A 17,209-nucleotide genomic window follows, 5' to 3' on the forward strand; every position below is an offset into this window, starting at 1 on the left:
CCCAGCCCATGTCCCCTGCCAGGCCCATCTTCCCACAAAGCCTAACTTGTCCCTTCCGGGTCCCTGCCAAGAGGACTTGCAGGTCCTCCCTACTGCTCTTCACATCCGCACGGCACGACTTGGCCTTCTGCCAGTTCTGTTCTTCAGCTTAGCTTGATTTGCTTGTACTTTTCCAACAAATAAGGGTCTGGTACCTGCCTCTCTGCCGTGTGAACAGGACACACGTGGTCCCTGCCTCCAGGGGATCATCCCAGTGGGAGGCACGCAAAGGAAACAGGACAACTGGGGGGGGGGGCTGTTCTCACCCCGCTGCATCCTACCCCCGGGGCTGGAGCTCCTCCTCCCTGCCCTTCCACCTCCACAGCCTCTGTCCAGGTTACACGGATTCTTGCTGCCTTCGGTCATCCATCCAGCAAGCGCATATTGAACTTTTACAGTGCGAGTGCTGGTGTAGATGCTGGGAGACAGCGGATAGGACAAGGGGACCAGAAAAAAAGTCCGTGGAAAATGCAATTGAAAGATGTTATTGGCTGGTGCCACGGCTCACTAGGCTAATCCTCCGCCTGCGGCGCCAGCACCTTAGGTTCTAGTCCCGGTCGGGGCGCCAGATTCTGTCCCAGTTGCCCCTCTTCCAGGCCATCTCTCTGCTGTGGCCCGGAAAGGCAGTGGAGGATGGTCCAAGTGCTTGGGCCCTGCACCCGCATGGGAGACCAGGAGAAGCACCTGGCTCCTCGCTTCAGATCGGCGCTGCGCCGGCCGTAGTGGCCATTTGGGGGGGTGAACCAATGGAAGGAAGACCTTTCTCTCTGTCTCTCTCTCTGTCTAACTCTGCCTGTCAAAAAAAAAAAGAAAGATGTTATTGAGGCCAGCGTTGTGGCACAGTGGGTTAAGCCGTGCTTGCAATGCCAGCATCACATATTGGAGCACTAGTTAGAGTTCCAGCTGCTGTATTTCTGATCCAGCGTCTTGCTAATACACCTGGGAAAGCAGTGGAGGCTGTTCCAAGTGCATGGACCCCTGCACCCATGTGGAAGACCTGGAAGAAGTTCTGGGCTCCTGGCTTTAGCCTGACCCAGCCGCAGTCATTGTGGTCATTTGGGAAGTAAAACAGCAGATGGAAGACCTCTTTCTCTCTCTCCCTCTCTCTCTTATTCTGCTTTTCAAATAAGTAAGTTTTTTTTTAAAAAAAAAATGCTTATTTTAGTACAAAAAGTCTTGAAATCCATGCATTTTAAAATGCAATTGGCATGAGCTTTATTTTCCCTGTTTATTTATTTGAAAGGCAGAGTGACAGAGAGGGAGAAGTCTTCCATCTGCTGGCTCACTCCCCAGATGCCTGCAACAACCGTGGCCAGGCCAGACCAAAGCTAGGAGCCAGGAATTTATCTGGATCTCCCACGTGGGTGTCAAAGACCTAAGCACATGGGCCCTCATTGGCATTCTCAGGTGCATTAGCAGGAAGCTGGATTGGAAGCTGAACAGCCAGGACTCGAACCAGGCACTTTGATATGCAATGCAGGTGTCCCAAGTGGCAGCTTAATCTGCGCCACGATGCCCACCTGCCTTGAGTATGTGCACGTAATACACATTTTCCTCAAACCTTTTGAATGTCCCCACCTTCCTGAGCTTACGGCCTAGGTCACAACAGATTTGTAACGTCAGGTAGTGAATTTTGGCTCCTGAGAGGAGGGTAATGGGATGCTGGGTTGGGTCATTCAAGGAAGGGTTCATAAAGGGATTACTGCAAAGGTACGGGGAACCACAGGGGTTAGGTCAGCTCCTGGGCTGGTGCATGGAAGGGAAGAGAGCAGTCAACAGAACCTGTGGAGAGGCCTGGGTGAGAGCCTTCGCCAAAGCTGAGGCCTTAGTCCCCAAGCCCAGTCACTGCGCCTGGCAGGGAGGGGCCAACCAGAGAAATGAACCCTCTGCCCTCTCCTTCCCTCCTCCCCTGCCCCCTCCTTCTACTCGCCTGCCTGCTATCTGCCAACCAGAAGCCAGAGGGCCACAGCCAGCCTCCCATGGCAGAGCACAGGGTGTATCTTAAGGGCCGGTGAAAAAGACCCTTGTCACAAAGTAGGGCAGCAGCAGGAGGAAGCACCTGCTGCAGGTGTTGCAGTTTTAGAACAGGTGGGGAAGGAAAGTTCTCTTTGGCAAAGTCCCCAACACCTGGATGGGTCCAGTCATGTAGAAAAGCATCCTGGGCTGAGGGAACAGCAGTGCACCTGCTAGGAGGCAGGAACATGCGCGTGCCTTGACTTGTGGGCAGCCAGGAGACAGAGCAGGAGAAAGGTGGAAGCAGGGCCCATGGAGCAAGCCTCGGGCCTAACAGAAGGTGCTGGATGTTACTCAGAGGGAGGTGGGCAGCAGGGGGACAGCAGGAGTCCAGGGGATTGCTGTGGCCAGAAGCGGGTCTGGGAGACACCAGATCCACGTCATTTGGCACTCGCCAGACACACAGCAGCAGAGCGTCAGATGGTGCCCTGAAGCTGCAGGGAGAGGATCCCTGGCCCGAGACAGTGAGACAGGCAGCGCACCAGCAAGGCCAAGTGGAACGACTCTCTGCAGCCTGAGCCCTGTGCCGAGGCTGCCGGAGGAAATACAAACCCAGGGATAACCGGATAACTGCCTTCCCCCGGGAAGCGAGTCGTATAGTCAGGGAGACAGATAAACACACGGGAGCCCATCTTACCTGCACTCACCAGGACACGGGGGAACAGTTGGCAAGATGGGCTTGGCCTTAAGGACCCAAAGGCCCAGACCTGTGCTGAGATCCTGCTGGGGAGGGGTCAGCAGCCGGTGAAGCTCTGGGAAGAGGTGAGGAAGCGGAGCAGGGGCTGGAGGTGGCCTGAGGTCCCAGTGGGAGGGCAGGGGAGGCGGGGCATTGTCTGCACCTGCCTGAGAGGACTCTGGCGCTTTCCCAGGGCGCCTGGCATCTGCCCTGGACAGCCCTGGAGGCTCCCGTGTCCCTTCTCTCCTCTGAGGTAGTTGGGTGTCTCCCATGGAAAGCTGGCAGAGGCTCCCTTGGCACTGGCCATCACACGGCACCTGGCATAGGCAGAGTTGGGTGTCTTCCAGCTCCAGGGCGTCGGTTGAACTGGTGGGCCTTTTCCACCTTTCTCTGGTCACCTTTCTGCTCCAGGTCCCCTGGGGTCAGGGGTGTCAGGGTCTTCCTGTCCCCTTCCCCCCGCCAGCTGCATTGTTGATCTCTACAGGCTTCTCCGGGGCTTCCAGAGTGTGGGGACAGCAGTAACCTGAGCCTCCAGCTCTCTGCCACTAGGGAAGAGCCCTGGGGCCCGCATTCCGATGCTCCCTCTGTGGGACTTTGTGGCGCGTTCCCATGACTTCCCCTCTGCCACTGATAGTGGGTTTGCCATCCCTCTGTGTCCCACAGGCGCGGGCTGAAGCAACTTCCTAATTCCGAATGTGAGCTGACAGAGCCCAGCTGCAAGTGGGCGCGGCTGGCCCAAGGATAGAGATTTTTCCATGGACGCTTCCAGCCCTGAAGACAAATGCAAGGTACTTGTCCTCCTCTTGGAGCTTGGGGCTTCTCCTCATCTCCACTTTATTAATGCCTTTCTTTTCCTTCTTTGTTAAAAACAATCATTTGATTGGATTTTGAATAGGCCACATGTATATACAGTGTAACGTTTAAAAGAAGGAGATGCCTGGTAAGCCAGCATCTCCCTGCGGCCCGTTTCTCAGCCCCTCCGTGCCTTCCCCAGAGGTTAGTCTGTGACTACCAGCGGGACCTTGTGTATAATGCAGGAGTGCTCTGTGCATCCAGTGCAAATGTTTGTGCAGCTGCTGTATAAATCCCCCCAACTCCTCCTTATCTGTTGTTCACGGCTGTAATAAAAGAGCTTCTCTCTGTTTCCTGGCTGTGTAATAGCCCATTGTATGGCTCTGCCATAACTCATTGACCGGTCCCCAGTTGATGGACACCTGGTTGGCTTCCAGGCTCCTGCTGTTGCCAGCAGTGGCGGGTACCACCAGTAGCTCTGTGTGTGTCATTTCACTCTGTGTGCCCCCCAGCTGTGATCACGTGCCCAGGTCTCAGAATTCGTCCTGGTTGACACTCTTGCCTGACTGAGTGCTGGACTCCTTGCCACCCCAGTGTCTTGGAAGTCGCTGGATGGTGCTAGTCCAAGATGCCTCTTTATGCGGTTTTATCTGAGTTCAGTGTCTTTTTCTTATTCCTGTTACTGTTACAAACAAGTGCGTGTGTGCCGCAGGTGGCACCGGGGACACAGTCGCCAGGAGGTGTGATGACACCTCCAGAGGCAGGCCCAGGTCCTCTGCCATCACAGCGGAGGGAGGGAGTGAGAACTCCTCCTGGGTGGGGACTTCAGGGAGAGAGCATCCCAGTGCTGTTGACACTGGAGCTGAGCCTTGATGCTCAAGTGAGGGAGGAGACACAGAGGACCCAGCCTGGGAGGGAGCAGCGAGGGCCCACTGTGGAGAAGAAGGTTGAAGACAGATCCTAAAGGCCTGGTTGGCTCACTGGGGAGTTTGGGTTTCCATCCTGCAAGGGTCAGCAGAGCAAATGAGAAACCAGATTATTTTGGAAACAAGCCAGAGCACTTGCCGCTTGCTTGCCGGGAGCCCTGCTAAGCTGAGCTCTGTTCTCTTGCTGAAACCTCAGGAGGTCGGCGCAGCTGTTGTCCCTATTCACGTGCAGTTCGTCTGGTTTATTAACAGTGCTGTCTTTTCACTGCTTGATGTCAAAGGAAACAGAGGCTTTGAGGTAAAGTAACTTGCACGGAGTCACCTAGTTACTAAATAGCTTGGCCCTGCTCTCTCCTACCCACATGGCTGCCCACCGCGTCCAGAGAGCAGCAGGTCAGAGTGGCTCATTTCTCAGAGCAGGGGTCGGGGGTATTGCCTCTCTCCAGGCTTATGGGACATGGAGCCTTTATGACCAGTTTTTTATTCGGAGAATTGAGAATTTCTTTAAGGAAACAGCATTGCAGAAACATGATGTCATTGGCCTGTGCACCTGTAGGCCAACTTCCTAGGAGAGGAATGCCTAGTTCATGTGTGGAATGTATGGGTAACTGCTATGGGCTGAACTGTGTGTGCCCCCAGACTTCATGTTAAAATCTTCCCCAAGGTGATGTTACCAGGAGGTAGGGCCCTTAGGGTGAGATGAGGTCAGGAGAGCGGGACTGTCATGACTGGGATCCATACCCTAACAGAAGAGGCCCGGGGCAGGTGTTTGGCCCAGCAGTTAAGCTGATGTGTATTACAGCATCCAGTACTCGGAGTTCCTGGGGCTCGGTACAGGCTCTGCTCCTGAGTCCAGCTGCCTACTCATGCAGACCCCGAGAAGATGGGTCAAGTCTCTGGGTCCCTGCCATCCACATGGGAGGCCCGGATCGAGTTTCCAGCTCCCAGCTACGGCCTGGCCCAGCCCTCATCTCAGCGGGCCTTGGTGGAGTAAACCAGTAGATGGGACCTTGCTTTGTGTGTGTGTCTGTCTGCCTCTCAGATAAATCTGTAAAACAGGAATTGAAGACAGAAGAGCCCCCAGAGAGCTGCTTGCCCCTTGCATCCTGGGAGTGCACGGTGCGAAGACGCCCTCTGTGAGCCAGAATGCAGGCCCTGCCCCAGACGCCAGATCCACCTCGGGCTTCGGCTTCCCAGCCCCCAGGACCGGGGGAGATGGACTTCTGTGGTTCCTAAGCCAGCCAGTTTCTGGTACACCGTTGCTGCAACCCAAACAGGATGAAGGCAGCAGCACAGTGCCCTCCGTAGAGTTGGGGCCGAGTAGCCTCCCTGCTGGCCGAAAGCACCTGCTGCGCACTGCAGCCGATACGGTGTACTATAAGCCACTGCCAATCTGAGAAGTGAAACGGGCATTTCAGAATAGCTTCAGCTGGCATGTCTGTTACTCGCCGAGGTGCTTTTCCAGGGTAGGATTCGCAGACAGAAATACACGGTCCCCAGTCCCGCAGCCTGGCTGAGGAGGGAGCCGAGAGAGTCTCTGGACATAGCTATCTCCACTCTCCCTGGAGCAAGGTGGGTGCCTGCCGGTCCTCCCACTAAACACACGCACATGCCTGCACGGGCGTGATAGGAGGAGCTCCTGCACCTGTGGCCCTGTGGGGAGCAGTGAGCCGCGTCAGCGCTGTCGCCTCCTCCGCCACCCTCCCCTGACACGCCCAACAACCAACAGAGCAGCTCTCTTCCTCTCTGTTCCCCGGGCCAGTCGCCAGTCGCCCTGAGTCTTCCTGGACTTTGTCCTCTGCTCCCCAGGGAGTTGAGTGCCCAGGAGGACAGCAAGGTCGAAAAAGGCCCACAGAGCTTAAACTAACCCACGTTTTGTCCTCCTTCCAACCCTTGCTGGTGCAGGCGCTGTCACCACCAGGTGCCTGGGCCCTGACTCGATCGCTCCGGCAACAGGGCCAGCTGCAGCCCTCTGGCAGGTCATTCAGCCAGCCCAGAGGACCTGGACCTGTCCTCAAGGATCCCTGGGTCTGTCCCACTGTGCTCGGGGAAATACTTTGTGCCTGCACAGCCCGTGTCAGCCACGTCGCGTGGCCTTAACAGAAGCCTTCCTTGGGCTTCGCAGCAAGCTCTGGGACACTCTGGGGTTTTGCCAGGGAGCGGTCCCCAGCCTGGCCAGTGGAGGCCTGCATCCCTCCTGAGCGCCCAGGGACACCACTGCCCAGTACCACAGGGCCTGGCTGTACCCAGAACTCCTGGACTGCCTCAGACCCGCTCCCACCCCTACAACTCCAGCTCGGCACTCCCTTCCCTCCCAGGGCCATCCCCCAACATGGCGTTAGAGGACTTTTAAATAATAATCATAGCAGGGGCCAGCACTGTGGCGTAGTAGACGGAGCCTCCACCTGTGGCCCTGGCATCCCACAGGGGCACTGGTTTGTGTCCTGGCTGCTCCACTTCTGATCCAGCTCTCTGCTATGGCCTGGGAAAGCAGTAGAAGATGGTCCAAGTGTTTGGGCCCCTGTAGTCACATGGGAACCGAGAGGAAGCTCCTGGCCCCTCACTTTGGATTAGCTCAGCTTTGGCCATTGTGCCCATTTAGGGAGTGAACCTTTCCCTAAATTTAGTGAAGACCTCTCTTTCCCTTTCCCTTTCTCTGTAACTCTACCTCTCAAATAAATAAATAAAATCTTTAAAAATAATAACAATAGCTTATATTTAAACACTACTTAGATTTTCTGTGTGCCAGCTACTATTTTAAATACTTGATGTTAAGCCTTGAATTAGTGCATGCAGGATGAGACTCAAAATGGGCCGGTGCCGTGGCTCACTTGGCCTGCGGTGCCAGCATCCCATATGGGTGCCAGGTTCTAGTCCTGGTTGCTGCTCTTCCAGTTCAGCTCTCTGCTGTGGCCCATGAAGGCAGTGGAGGATGGCCCAAGTGCTTGGGCTCCTGCACCTGCATGGGAGACTGGGAGGAAGTACCTGGTTCCTGGCTTCGGATCGGCACAGTGCACCAGCCGCAGTGGCCATTGGGGGGCTGAACCAATGAAAGGAAGACCTTTCTCTCTGTCTCTCTCTCACTGTCTATAACTCTGTAAAAAAAAAAAAAAAAAAAAGGAGGGGGGTATGCAAGAATAGTGAACACTGTCATCTTCCTTTTTTTTTTTTTTTAAAGATTTATTTATTTATTTGAAAGAGTTACAGAGAGACAGAGGCAGAGAGAGAGAGAGAGAGAGAGAGAGCGGTCTTCCATCCACTGGTTCACTCCCCAAATGGCCACAACAGCTGGAGCTATGCCAGTCTGAAGCCAGGAGCCCGGAGCTTCTTCCAGGTCTCCCACTTGGGTGAGAGGGCCCAAGCAGTTGGGCCATCCTCCACTGCTTTCCCAGGCCATAGCAGAGAGCTGGATCAGAATTGGAACATCCAGGACTTGAACCGGCGCCCATATGGGATGCTGGCACTGCAGGCGGTGGCTTCACCCACTATACCACAGCGCTAGCTCCTGTCATCTTCCTTTTAATCTGGTTCTTCTGTCATCCTGTCCCCACCTGGGAATAAACCACTATTACTGGCCAGTGCCGCGGCTCAATAGGCTAATCCTCTGCCTTGCGGCGCTGGCACCCAGGGTTCTAGTCCCAGTCAGGGCGCCGGATTCTGTCCCAGTTGCCCCTCTTCCAGGCCAGCTCTTTGCTGTGGCCAGGGAGTGCAGTGGAGGATGGCCCAAGTGCTTGGGCCCTGCACCCGCGTGGGAGACCAGGATAAGCACCTGGTTCCTGCCTTCGGATCAGTGCAGTGCGCCAGCCACAGCGGCCATTGGAGGGTGAACCAACTGTCCACTCTGCCTGTCAAAAAAAAAAAAAAAAAAAAAAAAACCACTATTACTGATCTCATATATGTCCCTCCCAAGTTATTCTTTTTTTAAAAATACTACTCTTCTTTCATAAAGTTTATATTTCTTGTTGTCTATGTATTTTCATCTACTTGAAAGGCAGAGAGAGAGAGAGATCTTCTATCCACTGGTTCACTCCCCAAATGCTCACAACGGTCAGGGCTGGCCAGGCCAAAGCCAGGAGCCCAGGTGGGAAGCAGAGTAACTGGGACTTTAACCTTCATTTCTTTTTTTCAGAGTTTTTTTTTTTTTTTCATTAATTTTGAAGACAGAGTTAGAGAGAGAGAGAGGGATCGTCCCTCCACTGGTTCACTCCCAAAATGACCCTAATGGTTGGGACTGGGCCAAGCCAAAGCCAAGAGCCTTGAACTCTATCCAGGTCTCATGTGGGTGCAAGGGCCTGAGCACCTGGGCCGTCTTCCACTGGCTTCCCAGGTGCATCAGCAGGGAGTTGGATTGGAAGTGGAGCAGCCGAGACTCCAACCAGTGCTCATGTGGGATGCTGGCATTGCAGGCAGTGGCTTAACCAGCTGTGCCACAACCCTGGTCCCTTGAACCCTCATTTCAATATGGATGTAGACATCCATGCAGCTGCCCAAACACAGTGTACCACCGCACCTGCCCCAAAAGCTGTTCTCCAGTATGTAAGCACACAGGTGTGTGTGTATGTGTGTGTGTGTGTGTGTGTATGGAATGAGAGATCAAAAAGTTTGTGGTGGGGTGGGCATTTGGCACAACAGTTTAGACACTCAGATCCCATGTCGGGGGACCTGGATTTCAGTCCCAGCCCTGCTCTTGCACACCCTGGGAGGCAGCAGTGATGACTCGAGTAGTTGGGTCTCTACTACCCATGTGGGAGACCAGGAGTGAGTGCCCAGCTCCTGGCTTCAGCCTGGCTCAACTCAGTAGTGGGAAGATCTCTGTCTCTCTGGGCCCTTCCTACCCTACCCCCATCTATCTGCCTTAGAAACAGTAGAAATAAATAGTTCTTTGAGAGTTTGTGGGAAAATGGAATTAAAAGTTGTTTGTATTGGTGTTAAAAACAATTTGAAATCCATATATGAGGGCGGTGTTGTGGGGAGAGAGCTATGCATGAAGCAGGTTAAACCACTGCTTCCCACACCGGCAGCCTCTGTCTGCAACGATTTGAGTCCCAGCTGCTCGGATCCAGCTTCCTGCTCGTGCATCCTGGGAGGCAGCAAATCATGGCTGAGGTGCCTGGGCCCCTGCTGCCCATGTGGGAGACCCTGATTGAGTTCCTGACTGCTGGCTTTGGCCTGGTCCAGCCCTGGTGGTTGTGGGCATTTGGGGAGTGGACCAGCATCTGGAAGATTCTCTCTCACTCACTCTGCCTTTCAAGTAGATGGGGAGAAAACAGGAAAGAAATCTATGTATATTTGGAGCTTTCAAAAATCTTATGGCAAATGTGTGTGATGAAGAAACCAGGGGCTGGCGTTGTGGTGCAGCAGGTGAAGCCACCGCCTGCACCCCTGGCATCCCATATGATCACCAGTCTAGGTCCTGGCTTCTCCACTTCAGATCCAGCTTCCTGCTAACGTGCCTAGGAAAGCAGCAGAAGATGACTCAAGTACAAGTACTTGGGCCCCTGCCGTCCACGTGAGAGACCTGTGAGGAATTCCTGGCTCCTGGTTTCAGCCTGGCCCAGCCCCGGCCATTGTGTCCAACTGGGGAGTAAACCAGCAGTTGGAAGCTCTCTCTCTCTTTATCTCTCTGTCCCTCCTTCCTTCCCTCCCTCCCTCTGTCTGTAATTCTGCCTTTCAAATAAGTAAATAAATCTAAATAAATCTAAGAAACAAAAACCAAACACTTCCTTAAAACAAAACAAAACAAAAAACCACACTTACTTTCAAAATATACTTATATTTTAACTCTGTTCTTTCATTGTTGTTATACAAGTGGTAGCACATAAAATGCTGCATTCCGTGTCTTTTGGGGTTGGATGTTTTTTCTTTTTTTGGTCCAGTTTTCCTAGTTTTCTCTTCATACACCTGAGATTCACCTCTCCCTTTGTTTTTGCTTTTTAAGTTTATTTATTTAAATATTTGAGAGGCAGAGTTACAAACAGATAGAGGGAGAGACAGAGAGAGAGGTCTTCCATCCTCTGGTTCACTCCCCTATTGGCCACAATGGTGCTGGAGCTGGGCCCATCCGAAGCCAGGAGCCAGGAGCTCCTTCAGAGTCTCCCACACGGGTGCAGGGGCCCAAGGATTTGGCCATCTTCCACTGCTTTCCTAGGCCATAGAAGACAGCAGGATTGGAAGTGGAGCAGCTGGGACTTGAACCAGCACCCCTTTGGGCTGCCGGAGCTGCAGGCGGAGGCTTAGCCCACTACGCCACAGCACCGGCCCTCCTTACCTCTCCCTTTGTAACTGGGAGTGCTGAGCGCTGCGATGGGGCTGGGACGTGACTGACAGCCTGTGGAGCTGAGCCCCAGCCCTGCCACACTGCAAGAGGCCAAGTTCCAGGCCGGCGCCACGGCTCAATAGGCTAATCTTCCGCCTGTGGCGCCGGCACACCAGGTTCTAGTCCCGGTCGGGGCACCAGATTCTGTCCCGGTTGCCCACAGCTCTCTGCTGTGGCCCGGGAGTGCAGTGGAGGATGGCCCAAGTGCTTGGGCCCTGCACCCCATGGGAGACCAGGAGAAGCACCTGGCTCCTGGCTTCGGATCAGTGTGGTGCGCTGGCCACAGCGGCCATTGGAGGGTGAACAACGGTAAAGGAAGACCTTTCTCTCTGTCTCTCTCTCTCTCTCACTGTCCACTCTGCCTGTCAAAAAATAAAATAAAATAAAAAATTAAAAAAAAGAGGCCAAGTTCCCTGGGCCTCACCTTTCTCATTGTAATATGGTGGGCTGATAACACCTCTGATGTCATTGAGGGGGGATGACATGACAGATGTTAAGGGTGACACACCCTGGTGCTGGTGAGCCATGGACTTGTGGGACCTAGCATGTGGAGCAGGCATATATCCTGAAAGTGACCAGGACAGACAGGAACAGGAAGGCCTGCCCCTCCACCGTGTCTCACAGATGCCTGAGTTGAGAAGCATGAGGGCTGTGTCCTGGGCCTTTGTTCCAGAGGAGTCGGCCAGGCCAGCCCCAGCCCCAGCCACTGTGCGCAGGTCCGCAGAGTGAGCCAGCAGATGTGAGCTGTGTCTGTCTCTGTCTGTCTCGGTTTCTCTCAAATCAATAGAATTAAATTAGACTTCTAAAAAGATGGAATGGAATAGTAGAACCCGTGGAAAATGGACTTAACTAATTCTATTTGGAGGCGAGAAGAGAGCCAGGGATACACGAATGTAGACTTTGTAGACATGAGGCAGCGACCACTACTGGTGGGAAGGGCAGAGCGGTGGGAACGGGGAGTGTGCCAGAGGCGTCATGGGGAAGGCCACCTCCCGGGAGAGTGACGTTGGAACTGAGATCAGAGTGCGGGGGAGGAGCACTGAGTGGTACAGGAGCAGCACCTGGAAGAGCCCCGAGGCAGGCGTGAGCTCAGTGTATTTATGGAGCCCTGTGCAGCAGGTGTGCGGGTACCAGGCCCAAGGGTGCGAGATGTGAGTTTGGAGGTGAGGGAGAGGCAGATCACGTAGGCGTCATGATGACGTTCGTGTCTCCTGGGAGGGAGCTGGGCCAAGCAGAGTGAGGACATCTGACTTCACTTCAGCTGGGTGGGAGCAGGGAGACCAGATGGGAGACAAAGAGTGATGGTGGCTTGGACTGAGAGGGTGACTGCTGGGGAGTTAAGTGATCCAGTGTGGCGGGTTTGCTGATGCACTGGATGTGCAGTAAGAAACAGAGTGGCCAAGGAGGGCTGTGGTCACCATTCATTGGAATGGAGAAGACGCAGCTGGCCAGGAGGGACTCAGCAGCTCAGCTGTGCACCTGTTAAGTCCCAGGTGCCCTGAGACAGCGCTGAGTTGCCAGTTGCTTCTGCTAGTGGAGTTCCTAGAGCTCTGGGAGTCACAGGCTGTGGGGGAGGCTTGAGGATCACCTGTGTTATCCAGGGCTCACCTCTGCAGTGGGCCCGAGGAGGGAGGCCATCCAGAAAGTCTGGAAGGATGGGCAGACTGCGGCTCCCCACCCCACAGACACCTGCAGTCTCAACTGGCGGTCCCATCCTCCTGTTCCTGCTGGTGTTCTTTCGTTTTGTTGCACTGTGGACCAGCACTCCCTGGTGCTCTCCTAACCACCCGAGACATGGGCTGTGTGGGACAGATAGGAGACTGTGGACGGTTGTTCTCCTCGGTGAGGCCTGGGCGTGCCCCAGCACAGAAGCACTGCCCCGTAGCTCAGCTATGTAAACGCGGAACAAGATTCATGGGGGAAGCTTGCCGGCAGAAGGGCAGCAAAAGGACTTGCTTCCCTGAGCCCCCCTCGCTCTCCTCTCACAGGCAGGCTTGGCCAGCTGAGCTGGGAGCGCTGGGATGCACACTCGCTCAGGGACACGGGCCCCACCCCAAGCCCCCACCCAGTGCACATATCTCTGGGGCGAGGGTAGGGGCTGCGTGGTCTGCTGAATAAGAGGGGCTCCTGGTGCAGGAAAAGGGCACCCCACGCTCAGCTGCTGGAATCGCCCAGGAGCCTGGGATCGCCCTGGAGCCAGCCTGGCATAAGGCTTGTTCTTCAAGGATCGTGAAGTAGGAGCTTCAGGCCAGCACCGTGGCGGCGCCAGCACCCTGGGTTCTAGTCCAGATTGGGGCTCTGGGTACTAGCCCCAGTTGCTCCTCTTCCAGGCCAGCTCTCTGCTGTGGCCCAGGAGTGCAGTGGAGGATGGCCCAAGTGCTTGGGCCCTGCACCCGCATGGGAGACCGGGAGGAAGCACCTGGCTCCTGGCTTTGGATTGGCGCAGCGCCATTAGGGGAGTGAACCAATGGAAGGAAGACCTTTCTCTCTGTCTCTCTCTATCTGTAACTCTCTCTCTGTCTCTCTCTCACTGTCTAACTCTGCTTGGCAAAAAATTAAAAAAAAAAATTTAAAAAATTTTTAAAAAATGAAGTAGGAGCTTCACCCTCCAAGCCCTCTCTCCACCCCAGGCACCTGTGTCCCTGGCCACCTTGGCCAGAGCTGTCCCACTGGGACCCTTCCTGGGAAAAGCTGCCTGGAGCCCAGGCTTTTGGCTGGATCCCGGGGGCCCTCACTGTTGGGGCTGGGTGTGCTGCGGGTGGCCGCCCTGTGCTCTGTGGGACATCCGGTAGTGTTCCCGGCCTTCGCCTCCTGAATGCCCTCAGGATCCCCCTGGGTGTGTCAACACACACACAGAAAGTGTGCCCAGACATTGCCACATGTCCTCTGGGGCACAAGACTGGCACGGGTGAGAATCCCGGAGCTGACCTGAGACACCAGGGCTGCGTGTCCAGGCTGCTGGAGGAGAACTGGGGCCAGCAGGGACTCCCTGCTCTCAAATCCGAAGCTAGGATTTGTGTGTCCGAAGACCACAGGAATGTTCTGGAAGGCAGTGTTGCACAACACTTGAGAGCCCGAGTCTGACTGCCTACACAGGAGTCCTGGCTCTGCCTCTTCCTTGCTCTGTGACCGTGGGCGAGTGACACAGCCTTCCGGTAGCAAAAAATGCCAACCTCCAGGGCTTGTTGGGAGGATTCCATGGAGTAACACGCGCTGAGCGCTTAGGACGGGGCCCGGGCCCGACAGGCTGGTGCAGACTCCCTGGGAGAGTGACACTCATGCGTGGAACATCCGCTGGCAGTGCCGGCAACACGCACACCCCTGCAGGAAGGGGAGGGCCAAGCTGGGCTACCTGCGCCTGCCACAGGGGGGAGCCCTTGACTGCAGTGACACTTCAGAGTTGTCCTGTGTGGAGGAGGACTGGCCAGTGTGTATGGGCTGCCCCTGGGGATTGGGCCTGACCTTGGACGAGGTGGCCCTTGTGGAAGGACAGTCCCCAGGGAGGGAGTCTGCAGAGAAGCCCAGCATGGCCAGCCGCTGGGGGAGTGGGAGCTTCAGTCCTGAGAAGGGAGGGGGTTCAGGGCACCAGCACAGGATCCACTCACTAGCCAATATTGTGGCTGTGCCTAAGGCTAGACTTAAAGGGAAGGGAATCTGTCTTTACAGCACTGTGGACACCCACAGAATTGCTGCCAGCCTAACAGTGGCCCTGTACCCTGCTTATCCCGAGCCTGCTACCTTCTTATCCTGGAGCAGGAATCTGAAGAGCTGCTGGCCCACCTGCCCCAGCCACACTGCCCTGGAGGCAGAGGGTGGGACAGCAGGTGTACACACACACCCCCGCTGTGTGGCCTTGGTGAGGTCACTTGGGACTTAATTTCTTTACTGGTAAGCTAGAAGCAATACTGACTGCCCATGGGGAGCTGGAGTGGTTATCTGGGACATTGCACAGCAGTGGCTCTCATGGTGTGGGTCCTGTACCATCAGGGCTGGTTCCTCACCTGGGAGCTTGTTAGAACTGTGAATTCCTAGGTGTCAGGATTTGGCCTCATGGTTAAGATGCTACTTGGGATGTCCGTATCCCATATTGGAGTGCCTAGGTCTGAGTCCTGGCTCCACTCTTTTTTTAAAAAAAGATTTATTTATGTGTTTGAGAGAGAGAGAGAGATCATCTTCCATCCACTGGTTTACTCCCCAAATGGCTGCAACGGCTGGAGCTGGGCCAGGCCAAAGCCAAGAACCAGGAGCTTCTTCCAGGTCTCCCACTTGGGTTCAAGGACCCAAGCACTTGGGGCATCTTCTGCTGCTTTCCCAGGCACATTAGCAGGGCGCTGGGATGGAAGTGGCACAACTGGGACCTGAACTGGAGCCCATATGCAATGGCAGTGCCGCAGGTGGCGCTTTTTCACACTCAGCCATAGCGCCAGCGCCCTGGGTCCACTCTTGATTCCAGCTTCCTGGGGGTGCAGACCCTGGGAGGCAGCAAATGGTGGTTCAAGTAGTTAGGGGCCTGCCACCCGTCTGAGAGACCTGGATGGAGTTCCCAGCTCCTGACTTTGGTGTGGTCTAACTCTGGCCATTACAGACATCTGGGGTGTGAACCAGCCAATGGGAGTGTGCTGTCTCTCTCTGGGTCTCAGTAATTGAATTACATAAAAATGAATTCCCAAGCCCCATGCCAAGCCCATTGGATCAGCAGCTCTGGGAACTTGCTCTTTTTAAATACTTTTTATTATTTGAGAGGCAGAGAGAATGAGAGAATGTGCTCTCATTTGCTGGTCCACTTCTCAGATGCTGGGCCAGAGCCAGGAGCCGGAAACTCAACCCAAGTCTCTCACGTGGGTGGTAGGGACTCTGCCGATTGAGGCTTCACCCCCCACCTCCCAGGGCCTGTACTAGCAGGAAGCTGTCAAGAGCAGGAGCTGAGTAGCAGCACGGGCCCTCTGATATAGGATGTGGAGGTCCAAATGCTGCCCCTGGGTACTTGTGTTTTCCCAAGTCCTCCAGTGCTTCTGATGCACGCTCAGCTTTAAAAATTACTGACCGCACGTAGCTCTGTGCTGGGATCCTAGAAAAAGCCATGCCAACCTCGCTGAACCTGAGTGGAAACCTGAACTGCACCCACCTGCTTTGAGTTCAGGCATCTGTGAGCAGAGCGCCACCTGCTGGCCATCGCCCACTCATCGTGCACACACAGCGGGGACTGCAGTGTTGGACACCAGGGCAAACTATGCCTATGCCTTCTCACGCCCTCTGAATGGAGAAATCAGGTTACAGCGACTCTCAAGGACCGCTTTAAATGGCCGAGAGAGGTCACCCAAAACTAACAGCATAGTGTGTGTGTCGGGGTCAGTAATACACCTTTCCCCAAGTGCTGTTTGGTAATTTTTGTCTGTAATTTTTTTTTAAAAGGCAGAGAGACAGAGAGAGAGGTCCTTTCACTGGTTTACTCCCCACGTGGCCGCAACAGCCAGGGCTGGGCTAACCCAAAAACCAGGAGGCCGGACTCAGCCTGGGTCTCCCATGTGGGTGGAGAGGACACGAGTACTTGAGCCATCATTTTCTGCCTCCCAGGGCAGAGGTTGACGGGAAGCTTGAAGCTGGAACAGGGCCACACTCGTGGGACGCGGGGTCTCAAGCAGCGCCCTAACTGGTGTGCCAAATGCCTGCCCCTCCCCAAGTGTTTGCACCGTTGTAAAAACAAACACAACAATGGCAGCCACCACCACCCCGCCCCTCCATGCCCCTCCAGCTTTGCAGAGAGGGATGGAGGTGCTCCCGAGGTGGAAGGAAGCCCTGCTTCTGTGGCGAGCATGGCCCTAAGGCTAGGCCCCGGACACAGTGCTCACCCAGGCCCCCAGCTCCCGGTGCATCCTTGCCTGGAAGCTGCCCTAGCTGCTGGCTTTTTTGTTGTAATTTTTTGTTTTAGATTTATTTAATTTCTTTGAAAGGCAGTGTGACAGAGAGGGAGGGAGAACAGAGAGAGATCTCCCATCTGCTGGTTTACTCCCCACATGACCACAATGCCTGGGGCTGGCCCAGTAGCCTGGAACGACTCCCACGTGGGTGCAGGGGCCCAAACACTTAAGACTATCTTCTGCTGTTTTCCCAAGTGCATCAGCAGGGAGCTGGATCGGAAGCGGAGCAGCTGGGACTTGAACCGGTGCTCCAATATGGGATGTGCAAACAGGCTTAACCTGGCTGGCTCCACCAGCTGCTGCTTTCATGCTGGGCCTCACTGGAGAGGTGAGGTTCTGGCCACGGGGCTGGGCTACACCCAGAGAGCAGCCAGGAGCTTCAGGAACTAAGGTGTGGCCAAGTTGACCTGGGAGCGTCGCCCCACCCAGTGGTGTGACTCTACCCAACTGTGACAGATGCAGAGGTTTGTTCTGGGGTGAGGGTTGTGAGTGGGAGAAGGATACACGGGTGAGAGTGGACCCAGCTGGC

The sequence above is a fragment of the Lepus europaeus genome, chromosome 3 (assembly GCF_033115175.1).
Source record: "Lepus europaeus isolate LE1 chromosome 3, mLepTim1.pri, whole genome shotgun sequence".
NCBI classification, from domain to species: domain Eukaryota; kingdom Metazoa; phylum Chordata; class Mammalia; order Lagomorpha; family Leporidae; genus Lepus; species Lepus europaeus.